Source organism: Bos grunniens, chromosome 29, assembly GCF_055505025.1.
Source record: "Bos grunniens cultivar Pamir isolate PY7600 chromosome 29, Bosgru_T2T1.0, whole genome shotgun sequence".
Classification (NCBI taxonomy): Eukaryota; Metazoa; Chordata; class Mammalia; order Artiodactyla; family Bovidae; genus Bos; species Bos grunniens.
The window spans coordinates 18204349-18226997 of NC_141193.1; the positions used below are offsets into that span (position 1 = coordinate 18204349).

Here is a 22649-nt window from a genome sequence, read left to right on the forward strand (position 1 = left end):
GGTTCCCGGCTGAAACCTCCTTCCTCAGATGCAGCATCCGAGGCACATTAGTGGGGAATACTGCCAAAGGTATAGATGAGTCCAGAGGGGAGGGTGAAGCTTCAAGGGGAAGAAGTAGCAAGATACAAGCCATTGGGTATTTTCTCAGGCACATTCCACCCTAATTCACAGCCCAGGAAGTCAACTTTTCCTAAGGCTCTGACTGCAGGTGGACTGATAGGTGGGCATGCAGAAGTGCATCCATCTTGTGGACATTTCATATAACTACAGCGTGACCACCCATGTTTTCTGACCCCTGCAGTTCACAAGACCTTGAGAAACCTGTATGCAGGTCAGGAAGCAACAGTTAGAACAGGCCAGGGAACAACAGACTGGTTCCAAATAGGAAAAGGAGTACGTCAAGGCTGTATATTGTCACCCTGCTTATTTAACTTATATGCAGAGTACATCATGAGAAACACTGGGCTGGAGGAAGCACAAGCTGGAATCATGATTGCCGGGAGAAATATCAATAACCTCAGATATGCAGATGACACCACCCTGATGGCAGAAAGTGAAGAGGAACTAAAAAGCCTCTTGATGAATGTGAAAGAGGAGAGTGAAAAAGTTGGCTTAAAGCTCAACATTCAGAAAACGAAGATTATGGCATCTGGTTCCATCACTTCATGGCAAATAGATGGGGAAACAGTGAAAACAGTGTCAGACTTTATTTTTGGGGGGCTCCAAAATCACTGCAGATGGTGACTGCAGCCATGAAATTAAAAGACACTTACTCCTTAGAAGGAAAGTTATGACCAACCTAGATAGCATATTAAAAAGCAGAGACATTACTTTGCCAACAAAGGTCTGTCTAGTCCAGGCTATGGTTTTTCCAGTGGTCATGTATGGATGTGAGAGTTGGACTGTGAAGAAAGCTGAGTGCCGAAGAATTGATGCTTTTGAACTGTGGTGTTGGAGAAGACTCTTGAGAGTCCCTTGGACTGCAAGGAGATCCAACCAGTCCATCCTAAACGAGATCAGTCCTGGGTGTTCTTTGGAAGGACTGATGCTAAAGCTGAAACCCCAGTACTTTGGCCACCTGATGCAAAGAGTTGACTCATTGGAAAAGACTCTGGTGCTGGGAGGAATTGGGGGCAGGAGGAGAAGGGGACGACAGAGGATGAGATGGCTGGATGGCATCACCGACTCGATGCACATGAGTTTGGGTGAACTCCAGGAGTTGGTGATGGACAGGGAGGCCTGGTGTGCTGCGATTCATGGGGCCACAAAGAGTCAGACACGACTGGGTGACTGAACTGATCTGAACTGAAGGGGCTGTTAGTGACAGCTGCACTCAGGAAAGGTCCTGTAGCAGGTTTTGAAGAAATAAATCCAAGCAGAACCAGCTTTCCAGAAGTCAACTGGAATGTAAATTTTCCTGCCACAGGAAAAGATGCTCAGCCTCTCTATTACAGGAAGAATGCCAATCAAAATGACAACAAGAAATCAAACCCCAACTGATAAAATGCCCGTCCTGACTGTCTTCAAACATTAAATGGAGGAGAGAGACAGACGACAATGGAACCCCTCTGCAAGTTCTCTGGGAATGGACACTGGTAGCAGTCCATTGAAGGCACTGCCTCCACAAGCCTGAACAAAAAAATTAAGAGAGTTAACCCTAGAATTTTAATACCTACACCAGTCTGAATTACAAAAATCCATCTTTCAATATGACCTATGCACTCTGATGTTCAGTGCAGTGTTACTTCCAATACCAAGACAAAGACTCAAGAAAACGTCTACCAACAGATTAAATCTTAAAGAAGTTGGTACATATATACAATAGGCTATTACTCACACATGAAAAATTGCCACTGAAATTATGGAATTAAGCCACTAGTCACCACAAGGATGGACCCTGAATGATCATACACTAAGTGAATTTAGCAACAGAGGAAGAAAATAGCAGATGGTGTCCCTTTTAGGAAATTAAAAAAAGAGATTCAGAGGAAGTAATTTAAAATACAAAATGAGACTCTGAGATTCAAACACAAACCAAGAATTCCTAAATAAAAAAAAGGAAAGGACTGGAGAGGAATTAGGAGGTCAGTACTGGACTTCACAGGTGGCTCAGCAGTAAAGAATCTGTATGCCAATTCAAGAGAAGGACAGATGTGGGTTCGGGAAGATCCTCTGGAGTAGGAAATGGCAAACCGCTCTAGTATACTTGCCGGGAAAATTCCATGAACAGAGGAGCTTGTCAGGCTACAGGTAATGGTGTTGCAGAGTCAGACAGGACTAAGCAAAAAAGCACACTAGCACATACAGAGAAATCTACATCTTTAATAGATAATCCACGAGGATGACCTCCTTCCTGCCTTCCATGCACATATACACTGAAATATTTATCTCTAATATATACATGGAAATCTGTCACTCTAATAGGTAATCCACAAGGACTATTTCCTTCCATGTACATATATGAAAAATTTTGCAAGGAGATGGAACCGGTCAATCCTAAAGGAAATAATCCTAAATATTCATTGGGAAGACTGAAAGTGAAGCTCCCATATTTGGCCACCTGATGCAAAGAGCTGATTCATTAGAAAAGACCCTGATGCTGGGAAAGATTGAAGGCAGGAGGAAAAGGCAAAGACAGGATGAGATGGTTGGATGGTTTCACCGACTCGATGGACATGAGTTTGAGTAAGCTCCAGGAGTTGGTGATGGACAGGAAAGCCTGGCGTGCTGCAGTCCACGGGGTCGCAAAGAGTCAGACACGACTGAGCGACCGAACTGAACTGGATAGTTACTCCACAGAGACATGATGTTCAGCAGAAAACATTACTCCACCTTGTTCAATAACCTCTATGGCAAAAGAATTTTTTAAAAGTACAAATATGATGCATGTAAATGTCAGAACTGAATCAGTCCGTTTTACACTGAGGACAAGCACAAAAATGCAAATGTCTACACTTCAGCAGAGCATTGGAGTGGGATTAAAGAAAAGGAAAGAAAAGTAATGCCTAGTTTATTTTCTCCGACCTCCCTGACTTAGATGCTATCAGATCCCTGGAACCTGAATAGGCTTGAGTCCCAGGGCTGGACTGGGGTGGGGTGGACACAGCCCAGAAGGGTGCCCCACATTGAAACCCCTCTTAAACTTGTACTGTCTGGTTCCTGGCTGGGACCAGAATCCCTAATGCACCCTAACAATTGCGACCCGAGCCTCTGGCCTCGAGGACCAGGATAAAGTCACCAACTATCCAGGTCTCCTGGTACTGGGGTCCCAGACCAAAGCTTCTTTCCTGACCGTGCAGCTTCCTAGGCGCTTCAGCAGGGAGCGGTGCCTCTGGTACGGATGAGTGTGGAGGGCAGGGTTGAAGCTTCAGGGGGAAGAAGTAGTGAGACACAAGCCCTTGGGTGTTTGCTCAGGCACATTTCACTCTAATTTACAGCGCAGGAAGCTGACTTTCCCTAAGGCTCTGGTGACAGGTGGAACCGGAGCTCAGCACGAAGAAGTGCTGCCGCCCTGTGGACATTTCCTGTACTACAACTTGACCAATGGCTCTTAATACTGGCACCTTCCCTTGTGGCTCAGCTGGTAAAGAGTTCGCCTGCAATGCGGGAGAGCTGGGCTCGATCCCTGCACTGGGAAGATCCCCTGGAGAAAGGAAAGGCTACCTGCCGGGAGCCGGTGAGGCATTCCACTCGTAACAAAGGTCATAAGGAAGGAGGCTTGGCATACGCAAAGGCAGGATCGAGTCTCAGGAGTCCCCCCCGGGTATTCTCGAGCATCTACCCCCCAAAAACCAGAGTCTGCCTACTTTATTGCTTTGTGCTCTCACCTCTGACTTTACTGGGGGCTGTCCCCCACCACCATCTCGCTCTCTCTGTCAAAGAGTTAACTTACAGCTCCAATTAATAAAGTTCCTGGGCAATTAGGAGTGTTTAAATCCAAACCCCTCAGATGGCTCTCTAACTCGCCTGACAAGTTTACCCGGACTCCTACAGCTATGCATATGATTGTTTACAGTCTCCCAGCCTCTAGAGGCATGGGAAGCTTAAGATATTCAAATAGCTTAGAACTTCTCAGAGAGTTAGAAACTGTCAGAATAAACTAGTAAAAGATTTCATTGATGAGCCAATGCTTGTTGCCAAGTTTTCACATCCCCTGTATTGTATCCTTGAATGTGTATTAATTAATAGTTGGTATGTAGAAAAAATAAGTAGTGGCCTTGGTGTTAGTAACTTTAGACCTTTAAGGTAATAAATTCTTTCCTTTGTTGTAAACCCATTACACATCTGCCCTATAGGAATGCAATTTTATCTTCAGAAGATGGCGCCAAACCTTAAAATAATTACTCTTAGAGAAAATAAGTCTTTGTTGATAAGTCTTTGTCAAGAGTCATAAAATGTTAATAGGCCTTCTGGCCAGAAGATGATGTAAATCACCTAAACCATTTGTATATGATAAATTTGCAGGAAAGAAACCCTGGTTTTTGATAAGGATCAAAAACTGCTGACTTTGCATCCCCTATTATCCTCTATGTGTAACTTAGGGTGTAAAAGCCCCTGTTGAAAATAAAGCTACGGGCCTTGCTCACCAGAGCTTGGTCTCCCCATGTCATTCTTCCCCTCAATTTCCAGCTGAGTCTCCATCTGGAGCGCGGAGGTCCTCTGCGACCATTTATTTGCCTGGGCTTCTAAGACCCACTCGAGAAGGTGTCTAAGGTGGGGCACCTTCCGCTATTCGAGAGGGCGCCTGCAGCCTCCGTGGTCAGAGCTAACCTGGTGTCACGGGTTATATTGATTTTCCGCATAAACCAAGCTACTCAGCTTCTTTTCTCCACTGAATTTTCCTACTGAGCTATCCTCATTCTATTACTCTTTATATCTTTGATAAATAAATAAATAAATAGGTCGCCGAAGCCGTCTCTCCTTCGAATACCCTGGATCAGCCGGGGCTGGACCTCAGCAGCTACCGACTCCAGTAGTCTGGCCTGGAGAATTCCATGGACTGTATAGTCCATGGGGTCGCAAACAGTCCGACACGACTGAGCAACTTTCACTTTCAAGTCACAAAGCCTGTGGTGTTGTTAATGACAGCTGCCATCGGGAAAGGTCATGTGGCGGGTTTTGTAGAAATAAATTTCAAACACAACTGACTTTCAAGAAGTCAACTGAAACAGGTACATTTTCCTCATACCCTTTAGGGAAAAAAGAAACCCAAATGGCCACAGGACAAGATGCTCAGCATCCCCAATTATTACAGGAGGAATGCCAATCAAAAAACAACAAGGCCTCAAATTCCATCTGACAAAATGGTCGTCCTGACAGTCTGCAAACAGTAAATGTGGGAGAGAGCAGGAGAAGATGGACCCCCCCCCCGCCCCGCCATACACGTTCTGTGGGAAGGTACACTGGCAATCGCTCCTAGAAAGAGCAGTGTCCACTGGCCAGAACAAAAAGTTTCAAGAGACCTAAGCCTAGGATTGAGCAACCAAGCCTAGTCCTATATTATGAAAAACATCATTCAAAATGACACATGCACTCCAATGTTCATTGCAGTGCTACTTCCAATAGCCACAACACAGACCCAAGAAATGGGCCATCAACAGATTAAATCTTAAAGAAGTACAATAGGGTATTACTCAGACACGAAAAACTGCTACTGAAATTATGAAATTACGCCAATGGTCTCCACACTGATGGACTTTGGAGGATCAAACACTAAGTGAAGTCAGCAACAGAGGAAGAAAGTAGCAGATGATGTCCCTTCGAGGCAAAAATTTTAAAAAGAGATTACAGGGCAAGTAGTTTACAGCACAAATAGAGACTCTTAGAATTTAAACACAAACAAAGAATTCCAAAAAAAGGAAAAGTTAGGGATGAATTAGTAGGTCAATACTAATATGTACCCAAAAAGCTGTATCTGTAATAGATAATCCACAAGGATTATCTCCTTCCTTCATTCCTTCCACATTTACATAGAAATCTGTATATCTAACAGATACTGCACAAATACCTGATGTTCAGCACAGGGAACTTTGCTCGAAATTCTGCAATAATCTCTAGGGCAAAAGAATCAATAATGAGAACAGATATGCTGTATGTAAACATATGTCATAACTGACTCAGGTGGCTGCATACTGACAAGCAGAAAAGGCGAATCAACTATATTCCCACATAGCACTGGAATTAGATTAAAGAAAAGGAAAGAAAATCAAAGCCTAGTTAATTTCCTCCCACCTCCCTGACTTGGCCTGCTATTCCTTTCTTGGAGTCTGAGCAGCCTTGGATCCCATGACTGGCCTGGAGTGGGGTGGAAAAGCCAGGTAGGGTGTCCTTAAATGAGCCCTCTCTTTGACCTGTACTGTCTGGTTTGTTCTGGCTGGGACTAGAGTCCCTAGTTAAACCTAAGGATGGTTGCCCGACCCTCTGCCCTAGAACCTTGGAAAAGTTACCTAGACTCCAGATCTCTTGGTGCTGGGGTCCCCTGCTCAATTATTTTTCCTGAGAGTGCAGCCACCGAGGCAACGCAGCAGGGTTCTGTGGGCCGGGTAGGGATGAACCGGGAGGTAAAGAGTGAAGCTTTAGGCGGTAGAAGTAGTAAACACAAGCCCTTGGGTGTTTGCTCAGGCACATTCCACTTGAATTCATAGCCAAGGATGCTGACTTTCCCTAAGGTGTCCCTGATGTGTTCCAGAACACATCAGGTGTTCTGGTTTCTGCCCTAGAAACCAGAAATGAGTATTGAAAAGTGCTGCCACCTTGTGGACATTTTCTGTAACTACAACTGGCCACTGGCGCTTAGTGAGTGACTCTCTCTCAGACCTGTCCAACTCTTTGTGATCCCATGGGCTGAGCCTTCCAGACGCCTCTGTCCATGGAATTCTACAGGCAAGAATACTGGAATGGGTTGCCATTCCCTTCTCCAGGGCATCTTCCTGACCCAGGAATCGAACTGGTGCTTAGTGGCAGCTCCAATTCACAAGACCCGTGGGGCTATTAATAACAGTTGCCCTCAGAAAAGTATATGGGGCTAGTATTGCAGAAAAACTCCAAACAAATCCAATTTTCAAGAAGTCAATTGTAACAGGTAAATTTTCCTCACACCCTTTAAGGAAAAGAATAAAGGGAAAAGATACTCTCACTCTGTAACAAGATAAGATTCTCAACATCCCTAATCATTACAGGAGGATGAAAATCAAAACTACAAGGACAAATCAAATCCCGCCACTCAAAATGGCCATTCTCACATGTCAGAAACGATAATGCAAGAGCGAGCCAGAAGGAGAGAGAACCAGGAGCAAGCCAGGAGGAGAGAGAATGGACATTGGCAATGGCCACTAGAAAGGACAGCCTCCCCATGCCAGAAAAAAAACTTTCTAGAGAGCTAATCTGAGGATCTGGCATTCCCACACGTGGGCCTATATCCCAGGGAAATCATCATTCAAAAATACACATGCACCCCAACGTTCCCTGCAACATGACTTACAGCAGCCAAAGCACAGGTCCGGGAAAATGTCCACTGAGACATTAAAGCTTAAAGAAGATGTGGTACATATATACAAGGGACCACTACTCAGCCATGAAAAACCTCCATGGAAATTATGAAATTATTCCACTGGTCACCACAAGGATGGACCTTGGAGGATCATACGCTAAGTCAGGCAGACAGAGGAAGAAAATAGCCTATGATGTAAACTCTAGGCAAAATGAAAAAGGAAATACAGAATAACTAACTTATAACACAAAAAGAGACTCTCAGAATTCAAACACAAACAGAAGGCTCCAAAAAAATTGAAAAAGCATGGATGAACTAAGAGGTCGGAACTAACATATACACAGAAACCTGTATCTAAAATAGATAATCCAAAAGGATTACCTCCTTTCTTCTTTCCTTGCTTCCTTCCTCCCACAAATACAGAAATCTCAGGATCTCTGAAACATACACAGAAATCTATATCTGCAGTAGGTAATCTGCAATGATTATCTGCTTCCTCGGCTCCTTCCTTCCCCATATAAACAAAATCTGTATGTCTAATATATACACAGAAACCTGTGTCTTTAACATAGTCACAGATATCTGTGTCTCTAATATACACTCCACAAGGACCTGATGCTCAGCATGGGGAACTCTGCTTGCCATTCTGCAATATCTCCATGGTAAAAGAATCCAAAAAAAGAGACATGCTGTATGTACATGTCATAACTGAACCAGGCAGCAGTATACTAAGACAAGCAAAAAACCTGCAAATCAACTATACTCTAATATAGCATTGACATGTGATTCAGGTCAGTTCAGTTCAGTTGCTCAGCCATGTCTGACTCTTTGTGACTCCATGGACTGTAGCACGCCAGGCTTACCTGTCCAACACCAACTCCCAGAGCTTGCTCAAACTCATGTCCATCGAGTTGGTGCCATCCAACTATCTCATTCTCTGTCATCGCCTTCTACTCCCACCTTCAATCTTGCCCAGCATAAAAGTCTTTTCGAATGAGTCAGTTCTTCGCATCAGTTCTTGAAAAGCAAAAATTAAAAAGTAAAAAATTAAAAAGTAAAGCTACTGTATGTAATTCTTCTCATCAAAATTAGTTTCTTGATGAAATATTTTATTTTTAAAAATTTCCCATTTTATTTTGCTATTTTTTCTTTTTGATTATTGTTTTTGTAGATAGCCATCAACAATTTTAAGCTAAAGTGCAGTTTAAATACTATACTAGTTTTAGTTGTACAACATAGTGATTCCATATTTTTATGGATTATTCTCTATTTAAAGGTATTACAAATAAAGGTGATATTTCCTTGTGCTGTATAATATATCCTTATAGCTTTTTTATACATAGTAGTTTCCATCTGTTAATCCCCTGCACCTATCTTGCCTCTCCTACCTCCCTCTCCCTACTGGTAAATACTAGTTACCTATATCTGTGAGTCTGTTTCATTAAGTTCATTACTGTCTTATTTTAAGTTTCACATATAAGTGATAACATATGGTATTATTTCTCTTTGTCTTTCTCACTTACATCACTTTTTATGATAATCTCTGGGATTATATTGCTGAAAATGCCATTATCTTAATTTTTTTTATAGCTGAGTAGTATTTCATTTTCACTTTCATGCATTGGAGAAGGAGATGGCAACCCACTCCAGTGTTCTTGCCTGGAGAATCCCAGGGACAGAGGAGCCTGTTGGGCTGCCGTCTATGGGGTCGCACAGAGTCGGACATGACTGATGTGACTTAGCAGCAGCAGTATTTAGTATATATTTCGTATATGAAAACCTAGGTATATATTTCATATATGAAAATCTAGGTAGATATATTTGCAGAGTAAACTCCTTTGGTATTGTTCTCTAACCAAAGGAACTAAAATTTTACTATAACTTATAATGATACTAATTCTTACAACTCAGGTTTGGTAAAATGTGTGTCTCACCAGGACTTCTGGGGCAATAGTTCTCAAACTTTGATATGCTTCCGTTCTTCAGAACCACCTGGAGGGCGTATTGACTTAAATTGTCAGCTGCAGTTCCAGAGCTTCTGATTTAGTAGATTTGCACATGCCAGTCCATGGACCATAATAAAAATCATTGTGCCTTTTGAGTAATGCTTTTGGAGACTCAAGATAGCTCTTTTAAATCAAGTATACTGTCTTACACTTTAATAGATACAAATGTCAATGTGAAACAAGAAGATTGCTAAGTGACTTCTACTTATAGGGCACTGTGAAATGAAATCAGTATGTAGGCATCAAAAATAATGAAAATAAAATGTTTTGTCAGAGAGCACTGACAGAAGCAATTTGTTTAAAAAAAAAAAATTTATCCTGTAGCTACTTTAATTGGCTTGACCTGACTGTTAAATTCATGGTAAAGCAAAATTAAATGAGTAATTCTACTTTACATGATTTTTAAAAATTCTCATCAAAATAAGTTTCTTGATGAAGTCTTCTATTTTTAAAAATTTCCCATTTTTATTTTGCTGAGTAGTCAGGAAGCAACAGTTAGAACTGGACATGGAACAACAGACTGGTTCCAAATAGGAAAAGGAGTACATCAAGGCTGTATATTGTCACCCTGCTTATTTAACTTACATGCAGAGTACATCTTGAGAAACGCTGGGCTGGAGGAAGCACAAGCTGGAATCAAGATTGCCAGGAGAAATATCAATCACCTCAGATATGCAGATGACACCACCCTTATGGCAGAAAGTGAAGAAGAACTAAAAAACCTCTGGATGAAAGTGAAAGAGGAGAGTGAAAAAGTGGGTTAAAGCTCCACATTCAGAAAACGAAGATCATGGCATCTGGTCCCATCACTTCTTGGGAAGTAGATGGGGAAACAGTGGCTGACTTTATTTTTGGGGGCTCCAAAATCACTGCAGATGGTGATTGCAGCCATGAAGTTGGAAGATGCTTGCTCCTTGGAAGGAAAGTTATGACCAACCTAGATAGTATATTGAAAAGCAGAGATATTACTTTGTCAACAAAGGTCTGTGTAGTCAAAGCTATGGTTTTTCCGGTGGTCATGTATGGATGTGAGAGTTGGACTGTGAAGAAAGCTGAGCGCTGAAGAATTGATGCTTTTGAACTGTGGTGTTGGAGAAGACTCTTGAGAGTCCCTTGGACTGCAAGGAGATCCAACCAGTCCATTCTGAAGGAGATCAGCCCTGGGATTTCTTTGGAAGGACTGATGCTAAAGCTGAAACTCTAGTACTTTGGCCACCTCATGCGAAGAGTTGACTCATTGGAAAAGACCCTGATGCTGGGCGGGATTGGGGGCAGGAGGAGAAGGGGACGACAGAGGATGAGATGGCTGGATGGCATCACCAACTCGATGGACATGAGTTTGAGTGAACTCTGGGAGTTGGTGATGGACAGGGAGGCCTGGCGTGCTGCGATTCATGGGGTCACAAAGAGTCGGACACGACTGAGCAACTAAACTGAAGTGAACTGAGTCTATATTTAATATATGATAATAAAGGTATATATTTCATATATGGAATTATAGATATATCTTATTTGAAAATATAGGTACATATCCCATCTATGAAAACAGAGGTATGTATTTCATATATGAAAATACAGGTATATATTTTTATATCATAAAATACCATATATTTTATATCATAAAATTTAAAACTTTTAGAAATTCAAAACTTTTTAATTTTTCAACTTTCAGTTTTTAATTTAAAACTTTCAAAGAATTAAAGTCTCTGACTATGTGGAACACAACAAACTGAGGAAAATTCTTAAAGAGATGGGAGTACAAGAGCACCTTACCTACTTCCTGAGCAACCTGTATGCAGGTCAAGAAGCAACAGTTAGAACTGGACATGCAACTATTGACGGGGTCAAAACTGGGAAAGGAGTACATCATGGCTATATCGTCACCCTGCTTATTTAACTTATATGTAGAGTACTTCCTGTGAAACGCTGGGCTGGATGAATCACAAGCTGGAATCAAGATTGCTGGGAGAAATATCAACAACCTTAGATATGCAGATGATACGACCCTAATGGCAGAAAGCGAAGAACAACTAAAGAGCCTCTTGTTGACGGTGAAAAAGGAGAGTGACTGGTTTAAAACTCAACATTCAAAAAACTAAGATCATGGCATCTGGTCCCATAATTTCATGGCAAATAGTTGGGGAAATAATGGAAACAGTGACAGACTTTATTTCCTTGGGTTCCAAAATCACTGCAGATGATGACTGTAGCCATGAAATTAAAAGACATTTGCTCCTTGGAAGAAAAGCTGTGATAAACCTGCTGCTGCTAAGTCGCCTCAGTCGTGTCCGACACTGTGCGACCCCAGAGACGGCAGCCCACCAGGTTCCCCCGTCCCTGGGATTCTCCAGGCAAGAACACTGGAGTGGGTTGCCATTTCCTTCTCCAATGCGTGAAAGTGAAAAGTGAAAGTGAAGTCGCTCAGTCATGTCCGACTCTAGTGACCCCATGGACTGCAGCCTACCAGGCTCCTCCGTCCATGGGATTCTCCAGGCAAAAGTACTGGAGTGGGGTGCCATTGCCTTCTCCATGATAAACCTAGAGAGTGTATTGAAAAACAGAGACACTACTTCACTGACAAAGGTCCATATAATCAAAGCTATGGTTGTTCTAGTAGTCTATATGCATGTAAGAGTTGGACCATAAAGAAGGCTGAGAACCAAAGAATTGATGCTTTGGAACTGTGGTGCTGGAGAAGACCCTTGAGAATTCCTTGGACAGCAATGAGGTCAAATCAGTCCATCCTAAAGGAAATCAACCCTGAATATTCACTGGAAGGACTGATGCTGAAGTTGAAGCTCCAATAGTTTGGCCACCTGATGTGAAGAGCTGAGTCATTGGAAAAGACCCAGATGCTGGGAAAGATTGAGGGCAGGAGGAGAAAGGGATGACAGAGGATGAGATGGTTGGATGGCATCACCGACTCAATGGACATGAGTTTGAGCAAACTGCAGGAGATGGTGATGGGCAGGGAAGCCTGGCAGGCCATAATCCACGGGGTCACAAAGAGTCAGACATGACTTAGCAACCGAAGAACAATAAAGAATTAAAAACATTAATAAAATGAAAAACTTTCATAAAATGAAAAAGTTTCTTAAAATTAGAAACTTCTTTGTCAAATTTAAAACTTCTTCATAATATTAAAAATTATAAAATTAAAAATTTCTGCTGTAAAAAACATCTTATTCAGAAAACCAAAAGATGAACCACAGACTGAAGAAACTATTTCCAAAACACTATTGGAGAAAAATCTGTACTCAAATTATGCCAAACAGTGCCATTTACATTTGGTAAAGATTGAAAAACACACCTGGTCAAAGAATATAAACATATATGTACATAGATATTATATCAATATATAGAGAATTGTCTATATCTCTGTGTAGATTAGCATTTACATCTCTAGGTAGATAGATATTTATACCTCTTCATAGATATTTATATCTCTACCTAGACAGATATTCCATATGATTTAACAATTTCCATAAAATTAATAACAACCATAAAAATGGAAGTTTCCATAAAATTAAAACTTCCACAATATTGTTTCATAACTTTTAATAATTATCATAAATTGAATAATTTTCATAAAATTAATAATATTCATACAATTACTCTCCTCCATATAATTACTGAATTTGATACAATTAATAACTTCCTCAAAAAATTAGAAACTTTCTCAGAAAATTAAAAAGATCCTCAGTAAAAAGGATTTATATTTTATAAATCCTTATTTTTTAAATATAATCCATATTTATAAAATTAAAACTTCTACTGTATGGAACATTTTATTAAGATAATCAAAAAAATGTATCACAAACTGAAAGAGACTATTTCCAAAACATATATCAGATAAAGTATCTGTACTCAAATTATACCAAATAGCTCCATTAAAATTTTGTAAGGATTGAGACACACTTAGCAAAAAAAAGATAATAAATAAGGAAGGAAGGAAGGACTAGGGTAGGGTAGAGACAGGGTTGAGACAGATAATCCTAGGATCTGATATTCTGAAGTTATTGATATTTCTCCCAGCAGCCTTGATTCCAGCTTGAGTTTATCCAACCTGGTATTTCACATGATGTACTCTGCATATAAGTTAAATAAGCAGGGTGACAACATACACCCTTGATGCACTCCCTTCTCAGTTTTGAGGCAGTCTCTTGTTCATGTCCAGTTCTAACCGTTGCTTCTTGACCTGCATACATGTTTCTCAGGAGGCAAGTAATGTGCTCTGGTATTCCCACCTCTTAGAATTTTCCAGTTTGTTGTGATCCACACAAAGGCTTTAGTGTAGTCAACGAAGCAGAAGTAGATATTTTTCCGGAATTCCCTCGCCTTTTCTATGATCCAGCGGATGTTGGCAATTGGATCTCTGGTTCTCCCACCTTTGCTAAATCCAGCTCGTACTTCTTGAATTTCGTAGTTTAAATATTGCTGAAACCTATCTAGAAGAATTTGGGGTATTACCTTGCTAGAATGTGAAATGAGTGCAATTTTTTGGTAGTTTGAACATTCTTTGGCATCGCCCTTCTTTGGGACTGGAATGAAAACCGACATTTTCCAGTTCTGTGACCACTGCTGAGTTTTCCCAAATTTGCTGCTATATTGATGGCAGCGCTTTTACAGCATCATCTTTTAGGATTTGAAATAGCTCAGCTAGAATTCTATCACCTCCACTAGCTTTATTTGTACTAATGCTTCCTAAGGCCAAGTTGACCTCACACTCCAGGATGTCTGACTCTAGGTGAGTGACCACACCATCATAGTTATCCAGATCATGAAGACCTTTTCTGTACAGTTCTGTGTATTCTTGCCACCTCTTTTTCTTATCTTTTGCTTCTGTTAGGTCCTTACCATTTGTGTCCTTTATTGTGCCCATCTTTGCATGAAATATTTCCTTGGCATCTCTAATTTTCTTGAATCTCTCTCTAGTCTTTCCTATTGTTGTTTTCCTTGCAGTTCACAAGGCCCAGAGGGCTGTTAGTGACAGGTGCCCTCAGGAAAGTTCTCTGACAGTACTGCAGAAACAAATTCCCAATACAACCAACTTTCAAGAAGACAACTGCAACAGGTAAATTTTCCTCAACGCTTTAAGGAAAAGAAAAAAATAGAGGAAAAAAAATCCCAAACAGCCACAGGACAAGATTCTCAACATCCCTAATTATTACATGAAGAATACCAATCTAGATGACAGTAAGAAATCAAATCACATCTGTCAGAATGGCCATCCTCACAAGTCTACAAACAATAGGACAGGCTCCATAGGCCAGGAAATAAAATTTCAAAAGTGCTCAGCCCATGTTCTAACATACCCACATCTGGGGCTACATCCTGAGAAAACAATCATTCAAAGAGACACAAGCATCCCGACGTTCCCTGCAGCACTACTTCCAGTAGCCAAGACACAGAACCAGCAAGATGTCTTCCCATAGATTAAAAGTTAAAGAATATGTGGTATATGTATACAATGCAGTATTATTCAGGCATGAAAAATCGCCACTGAAATTATGAAATTATGCCACTAACTGTCACAAGGATGGACGTTGGAGGATCATAGATAAGTGAAGTCAGACAGACAAAGAAAATAGAATATGATGTCCCTGCTAGGCAAAATAAAAAAAGAGGTTCAAAGAAATACATTTATAACTCAAAAAGAGACTCTGAGAATTCAAACACAAACAAAGGGTTCCAAGAAAAAGTGAAAGAGCAAGGATGAATTGGGAGGTCAGTTCTAACATATACATAGAAATCTGTACCTGTAATAGATAATCGAGAAGGATTATCTCTTTTCTTCCTTCCTCCTTTCCTTCCAAATATACACAGAAATTTGTATCTCAAACATATTCAGAGAAATCTGTATCTGTAATAGATAATCCAAAATCATTATCTCCTATCTTCCTTCCACATATACACAGATGTCTGTATCTCTAATAGATACTCAAGAACGACTTGATGTTCAGCACAGGGAACTTTGTTCTACTTTCTGCAATAACCTCTATGGCAACGGAAACCAAAAAAGAGCAGATATACTGTGAGTATATGTCATAAGTGAGTCTTAGGTGTACCCTGAAGACAAGCACAAAGCTACAAATTGACTATACTCCAACACAGCACAGGCATGAGACTAAAGAAAAGGAACAGAAAAGCAATGCCTAGCTTATTCCCTCTGACCTCCCTGACTTGGGCTGCTCTCCCATTCCCGGGGCTTGAGCAGGCTTGGGTCTCATATTTGGACTTGAGTGGGATTAAGGCAGACAGGTCAAGACAATCAAAATTTTAATAGAGACAGACAACCCTGAGATTTTGGCTCCACTATGTACAACAGCCAAGACAGAAAAGCAAACTAATTGTAGAAGCACAGTTGAATGGATACATGATGGGGTACATGTATACAGAGCAATACATCTCAACCATAAAGAAGTAGGGGAAAATGCCAAGTCCAGCATCAGGAAAGAAAGTAGAGATAATCATTCCAAGTGAAGGAAGGGAGACAGGGACAGACAAGTATCATATGATATCACTTCTCGGTGTAATCTAAAGATGGATACAAATGAACTTACTTCCCAGAGACCCAGGAATATAGACTTAGAAACTTCTGGTCACCAAGATATAACAATGTGGGGCAGGGAGAAATGAGCTGCTTCAGACAAATATATGCACCCCACCTTTTGTAAAATCAGTCACCAGGACCCACCATGTAACACAAGGAAACTTACTCCACACTCTGTAATAACCTATAAAGAAAAAACCCCAACAAATCATATATACATCTATGTAGAAGTGAAACAAGGCAGGCGTTCAAGCAGGCAATTTAAAGAGGTAGGTTTAACTCACTCCCTTTAAAAAATATCACAGGATGTCAGTACTGCTATTTATTAGAGAAATGCAAATCTACAGAGGCATTTCCTCACATGGTTCACAATGCCCACTGTCCAAAATATGACAAACAATAAATGCTGGACAAATTCTAGGGAAAAGGGAAACCTCCTAAACTGTCAGCAAAAAGGTGATCTAGTAACAAACAGCCACCTGGAGAATGGTGTGCAGGTGTTTTTAGAAATGAGAATGAGAATGAAATTAGACGACTCCATAACAGAATACACAAAAATAACTCCAAATCGATTAAAGACCTAAATAAAAAGACACATATTATGAAACTCTTGAGGAAAAATACAGAACACTTTTTAACATAAAATTCAACAAGTTCTTTTTTGAGCCACATCTTAGAATCATGAAAAATAAAATAAATAAATGGAACCTAATTCCCCTTAAAAGCACTGAAATGGCAGAGGGAACCATAACAAAAAGAGGACCCTCAGAATGGAACAACTATTTGCAAACAAAGACTTTGCAAATGAGGACTTTATCTTCAAAACATACAAACAGCTTATGCACCTCAATGTCAAAGAAACAACCCAATCAAATAGGAGCACAAGACTTAAATGGACATTTCTCCAAAGAAGACAGAGAGATGGCCATGAAGCACATGAAAAGATGCTCAGCATCTGTAACTATTAGAAAACTGCGAATCAGAAGTTCAATGTGGTATCGCCTCACACAGGTCAGAGAGTCAGTATAAAAAAAAGTCTACAACAATAAATGCTGGAGAGGGTATGGAGTAAAATGAACCCTCCTACCTAATGGTGGGAATGAAAATCAGGAAATTCAGGAAGGCGAACAGATCAAAGATTCATTAAAAAGTAAACAGAGAAGTACCAGAGACTCAAAAATCCCATTCCTGGGCATAGACCCAGAGAAAACCATAATTTTAAAAGACAGGTGCTCCCTCATCGTTCATGGCAGCACTATATACAAGGGCCAAGACACAGAAGCAACCTAAGTGGATAAGGACAGATGAATGGGTAAACAAGATTGGGTACTCACACACAGAGCAATATTACTCAGCCATAAAAAGGATGACATCAGGCCACGTACAGCTACAAGGAAGGAAGTAGAGACAATCATCCTAAGTGAAGTGAGACAACTAATGACAACTATCATATGATAACACTTAGAGATGGATTCTAAAAATGGATACAAATTAACATCTTTACCAAATAGAAATAGCCTCACAACACAGCTAAACAGGTCAGTTCAGTTCAGTCACTCAGTCGTGTCCGACTCTTTGTGACCCCATGAACTGCAGCACCCCAGGCCTCCCTGTCCATCACCAGCTCCCGGAGTTCACCCAAACCCATGTCCATCGAGTTGGTGATGCCATCCAGCCATCTCATCCTCTGTCGTCCCCTTCTCCTCCTGCCCTCAATCCCTCCCAGCATCAGAGTCTTTTCCAATGAGTCAGCTTTTCACATCAGGTGGCCAAAGTATTGGAGTTTCAGCTTCAACATCAGTCCCTCCAATGAACACCCAGGACTGATCTCATTTAGGATGGACTGGTTGGATCTCCTTGCAGTCCAAGGGACTCTCAAGAGTCTTCTCCAACACCACAGTTCAAAAGCATCAATTCTTCGGCACTCAGCTTTCTTTATAGTCCAACTCTCACATCCATACATGACCACTAGAAAAACCATAGCCTTGACTAGACGGACCTTTCTTGAATGTCTCTGCTTTTTAATATGCTATCTAGGTTGGTCATAACTTTCCTTCCAAGGAGTAAGCATCTTTTAATTCCATGGCTGCAGTCACCATCTGCAGTGATTTTGGAGCCCAGAAAAATAAAGTCAGCCACTGTTTCCACTGTTTCCCCATCTATTTGCCATGAAGTGATGGGACCAGATGCCATGATCTTAGTTTTCTGAATGTTGAGCTTACGCCAACTTTTTCACTCTCCTCTTTCACTTTCATCAAGAGGCTCTTTAGTTCTTCACTTTCTGCTATAAGGGTGGTGTCATCTGCATATCTGAGGTGATTGATATTTCTCCCAGCAATCTTGATTCCAGCTTGTGGTTCCTCCAGCCCAGTGTTTCTCATGATGTACTCTGCATATAAGTTAAATAAACAGGGTGACAATATACAGCCTTGACAAACTCCTTTTCCTATTTGGAACCAGTCTGTTGTTCCATGTCCAGTTCTAACTGTTACTTCCTGACCTGCATACAGGTTTCTCAAGAGGCAGGTCAGGTGTTCTGGTATTTCCATCTCTTTCAGAATTTTCCACAGTTTATTGTGATCCACACAGTCAAACGCTTTGGCATAGTCAATAAAGCAGAAATAGATGTTTTTCTGGAACTCTCTTGCTTTTTCCATGATCCAGCAGATGTTGGCAATTTGATCTCTGGTTCCTCTGCCTTTTCTAAAACTAGCTTGAACATCTGGAAGTTCACGGTTCACATATTACTGAAGTCTGGCTTGGAGACTTTTAAGCATTACTTTACTAGCGTGTGAGATGAGTGCAATTGTGTGGTAGTTTGAGCATTCTTTGGCATTGCCTTTCTTTGGGATTGGAATGAAAACTGACCTTTTCCAGACCTGTGGCCACTGCTGAGTTTTCCAGATTTGCTGGCATAGTGAGTGCAGCACTTTCACAGCATCATCTTTCAGGATTTGAAATAGCTCAACTGGTATTCCATCCCCTCCACTAGCTTTGTTTGTAGTGAGGCTTCCTAAGGCCCACTTGACTTCACATTCCAGGATGTCTGGCTCTAGGTCAGTGATCACACCATCGTGATTATCTGGGTTGTGAAGATCTTTTTTGTACAGTTCTTCTGTGTATTTTTGCCACCTCTTCTTAATATCTTCTGCTTCTGTTAGGTCCATACCATTTCTGTCCTTTATCGAGCCCATCTTTGCATGGAATGTTCCCTTGGTATCTCTAATTTTCTTGAATAGATCTCTAGTCTTTCCCATTCTTTTGTTTTCCTCTATTTCTTTGCATTGATCGCTGAGGAAGGCTTTCTTATCTCTCCTTGCTGTTCTTTGGACCTCTGCATTCAAATGCAGCTAAACAGGTAATAGTTACCAAAAGGGAAAAGTGGTGGGCAGTGAGAAATGAGCAAGTGGAGATGAACCTACTCACACTACTCTTTATAAAATAATCAATGAGGACCCCTAATGAACACTGTATAACAAACTATATGGGATGAGAACTCAAATAAGGACATGTACATGGCTATGTATAAGTGAATCATGTTGCTGGCCACCTAAAAAAAATAACATACACACACCCCCACAACATTGTAAGTCACCTCTACACTAATACAAAATACAAATTATAAAAAGAGAATGCTGACTCTATTCCCCTCAGGCCTTGGTCCCCTGGGCTCCTGGCACATCCCTGAAGGCTGCACAGGCTTGGTTCCCAAGGATTGACTGTTGTGGGCTGACGGAGCTGGGGAGGATGTGCCAGCCAATGAGCCTTGCCCCATGGACCTGGCGTGCCTGTTCCCCTCTGCACAGGCCCACAACCTTCAGATCCAGGGGGTCCTCCTGCAATGAAACTATATCTATTACTCCCAAAAGATGTGGAGTGTCTGGGCTTTAAGAGCTTTGAAAAGCCCCAAGGGCTCCATGTCTCCTGGTGTTGGGGTTCCTACTCCAGGCTCCTTCTTTAGGGTCACCCCACTTATGGGTGAAAGCAACCTCCAAAGAATGGTGTTGCAAGAACTCGGATGTGTCCAGGGGGGTAGGGGTAAGGAAGGATGAAGGAAGGCAACACAAACCTTGCGTGTTTCTTCTGGCACATTCAGTGTAATGGACAATCCAGGAACAGGACTTTCCCTATGGATCTGGTTCTCCCAGTAACCACAGTTGGGCATAAAGACATGCTGGAGCCCTGTGGCCATTTTCATAATAACAACTTTGAAACCATTGCTCACAGACATTTAATATTCACAAGGCCTATAGGGCTATGAGTAAAAAACACCTGCCATCAAGAAATGTCCTAGGGGAGGTCATCAGACAAATAATCAAAACAGGAAAGGCATTCAAGAAGCCAATTTGAATAAGTACATTTAACTCACACTGTTTTAATAAATCACATGAAAAAATGTGAACATCACTAATTATGAGAGAAATGCAAATCAAAACTTCATACACCTCACACCGATCAAAGTCCATAGGCAGAACCTCTACAAACAATAAATGCTGGAGAGGGAATGAAGAAAAGAGAACCCTCCTACACTGATGCTCCAAGTGGAAATTGGGAGCAGCCAGTGTGCAGGACACCAGGCAGGTTCCTTAGCAATGAAAATGAGAATGAAATTAGAATACTCCCTAACACCACACACAGAAAGAAACTCCAAGTAGATTAAAGAATGTGATATTATTCAGAAATAAAGGAGGATGAAATAATGCTATTTCCAGTTACAGAAACTCCAAATAGATTAAAGAATGTGATATTATTCAGAAATAATGCTATTTCCAGTTACACGGAAGAAACAAGAGGTGATCACACTAAGTGAAGTGAGGAACAGTAAGACAAGCATCATAGGATATCAGTTTTTGTGGAATCTAAACATGGAAACAAACTTCTTTACAAAGAGCAACAGCCTCACAGACTTAGAAGAGAAACTCATGTTTACCAAAAAAATAAAGGCAGAGGGACAGGGAGTAATTTGCTGGCTCAGATCAAGACACACACCTTAAAACAGGTGCTCAAGGGCTCATTATAGCAACATTTCTGACAGGGCAGTAAATGACCCCTGCCCTGGAGAGATGTGCTGGGGGCAAATCATCAGAAAAGAACTCCAAACAGGGCCAAGTTTCAAGAAGCCAGATTCGAGAGGTAAATTTTACTCACAAGGTGTAAAATACTAGAAGTGCATGGAAAGATACTCCACATCAATAATTATTAAAGCCAATCAAAGCTACAATAAGGTATCACCTCACACCGGCCACAGTGACCATCATCAAAAAGATCTACAAAGAATAAATACTGCAGAGGACGTACAGAAGATGGAATCGTCCTCCAATCTTGGTGGGAATGCAAATGGTGAAGCCACTGTGGAAACTGCACGGAGGTTCCTTGAAACACTAAGCAGAGAGGTTATCATATGATCCTGCAATCCCATTCCTCAGCTTAGGCCCAAAGAAAATCCTCTCTCAAAATGACACAGGCATCCCAATTTTCAGGGCAGCACTATTTACAATAGCCAAGATACAGAATCCACCAAAATGTCCACTAACAGAAAAACGAAGGCTTATATGGTACATCTCTAACTGGAATACTACTCAGCCATAAAACAGAAAAAAATGGTTTTGGCAGCAGCATGGATGAACCAAGAAATCTTCATACTAAGTAAGGTAAGTCAGAGAGCAGATAAACATCCTAGATATCACATACAGGTGGAATCTGTAAATCGACACCAGCGAACTAATGTGTGAAACAGAAACAGCCTCATAGCCTGAGAAAACCAGATTATGATTATCAAAAGAAAGTTATAAGGAGAGATAAATTAAGAGTTTGGAATGAAAATATACACAGTAATATAGATCAAGTTGATAAAAGGACCTACTGAATAGAGCAGGCAACTCTACTAGACAAACTGTAATAACCTACATGGGGAGAAAACAGAAAAAGAACAGATATATGTTGATGTATAACTGAATCAAGTTCATGTACACCTAAAACAAAATACTGATATCAAATCTACCCCAATATAAAATAACATTTCAATTACAAATTATATTACATGAGCTTGGTCTAGGGGAAACCAGACAGTGGTGACTCCTATGATGTTATGATATTAATATGACACCATTAAAGCTTTTCATTCAGCAGAACACGGAGGAGCAACTCACTCAAAGGTCCCTGACCTCAAATGACTACAACAAGATGAAGAGAAGAAAAAGGACCACAGGTTAATCAGGGCAACACCCTCAGTTCAGATATTGGGACTCTCAGAAGGGACATGGAGAAGGCAATGGCACCCTACTCCAGTACTCTTGCCTGGAAAATCCCATGGACGGAGGAGCCTGGTGGGCTGCAGTCCATGGGGTTGCTAGGAGTCAGACATGACTGAGCGACTTCACTTTCACTTTTCACTTTCATGCATTGGAGAAAGAAACGGCAACACACTCCATTGTTCTTGCTTGGAGAATCCCAGGGACGGGGGAGCCTGATGGGCTGCCGTCTATGGGGTTGCACAGAGTCGGACATGACTGAAGTGACTTAGCAGCAGCAGCAGCAGAGGGGACAAGACACAACTGCAGGTAAATTGCAGATATGGGGCCTCTGGGTACAGGATCCTGAC

General features: G+C 41.2%; 1 protein-coding gene across 8 annotated transcripts in view; it reads right to left on the bottom strand.

The window, feature by feature from the left end:
- Positions 1-22649, bottom strand: part of LOC147342206 (cytoplasmic tyrosine-protein kinase BMX-like) — a 51912-nt gene that overhangs the window by 28847 nt on the left and 416 nt on the right. The gene's annotated exons all lie outside the window — the stretch shown is intronic.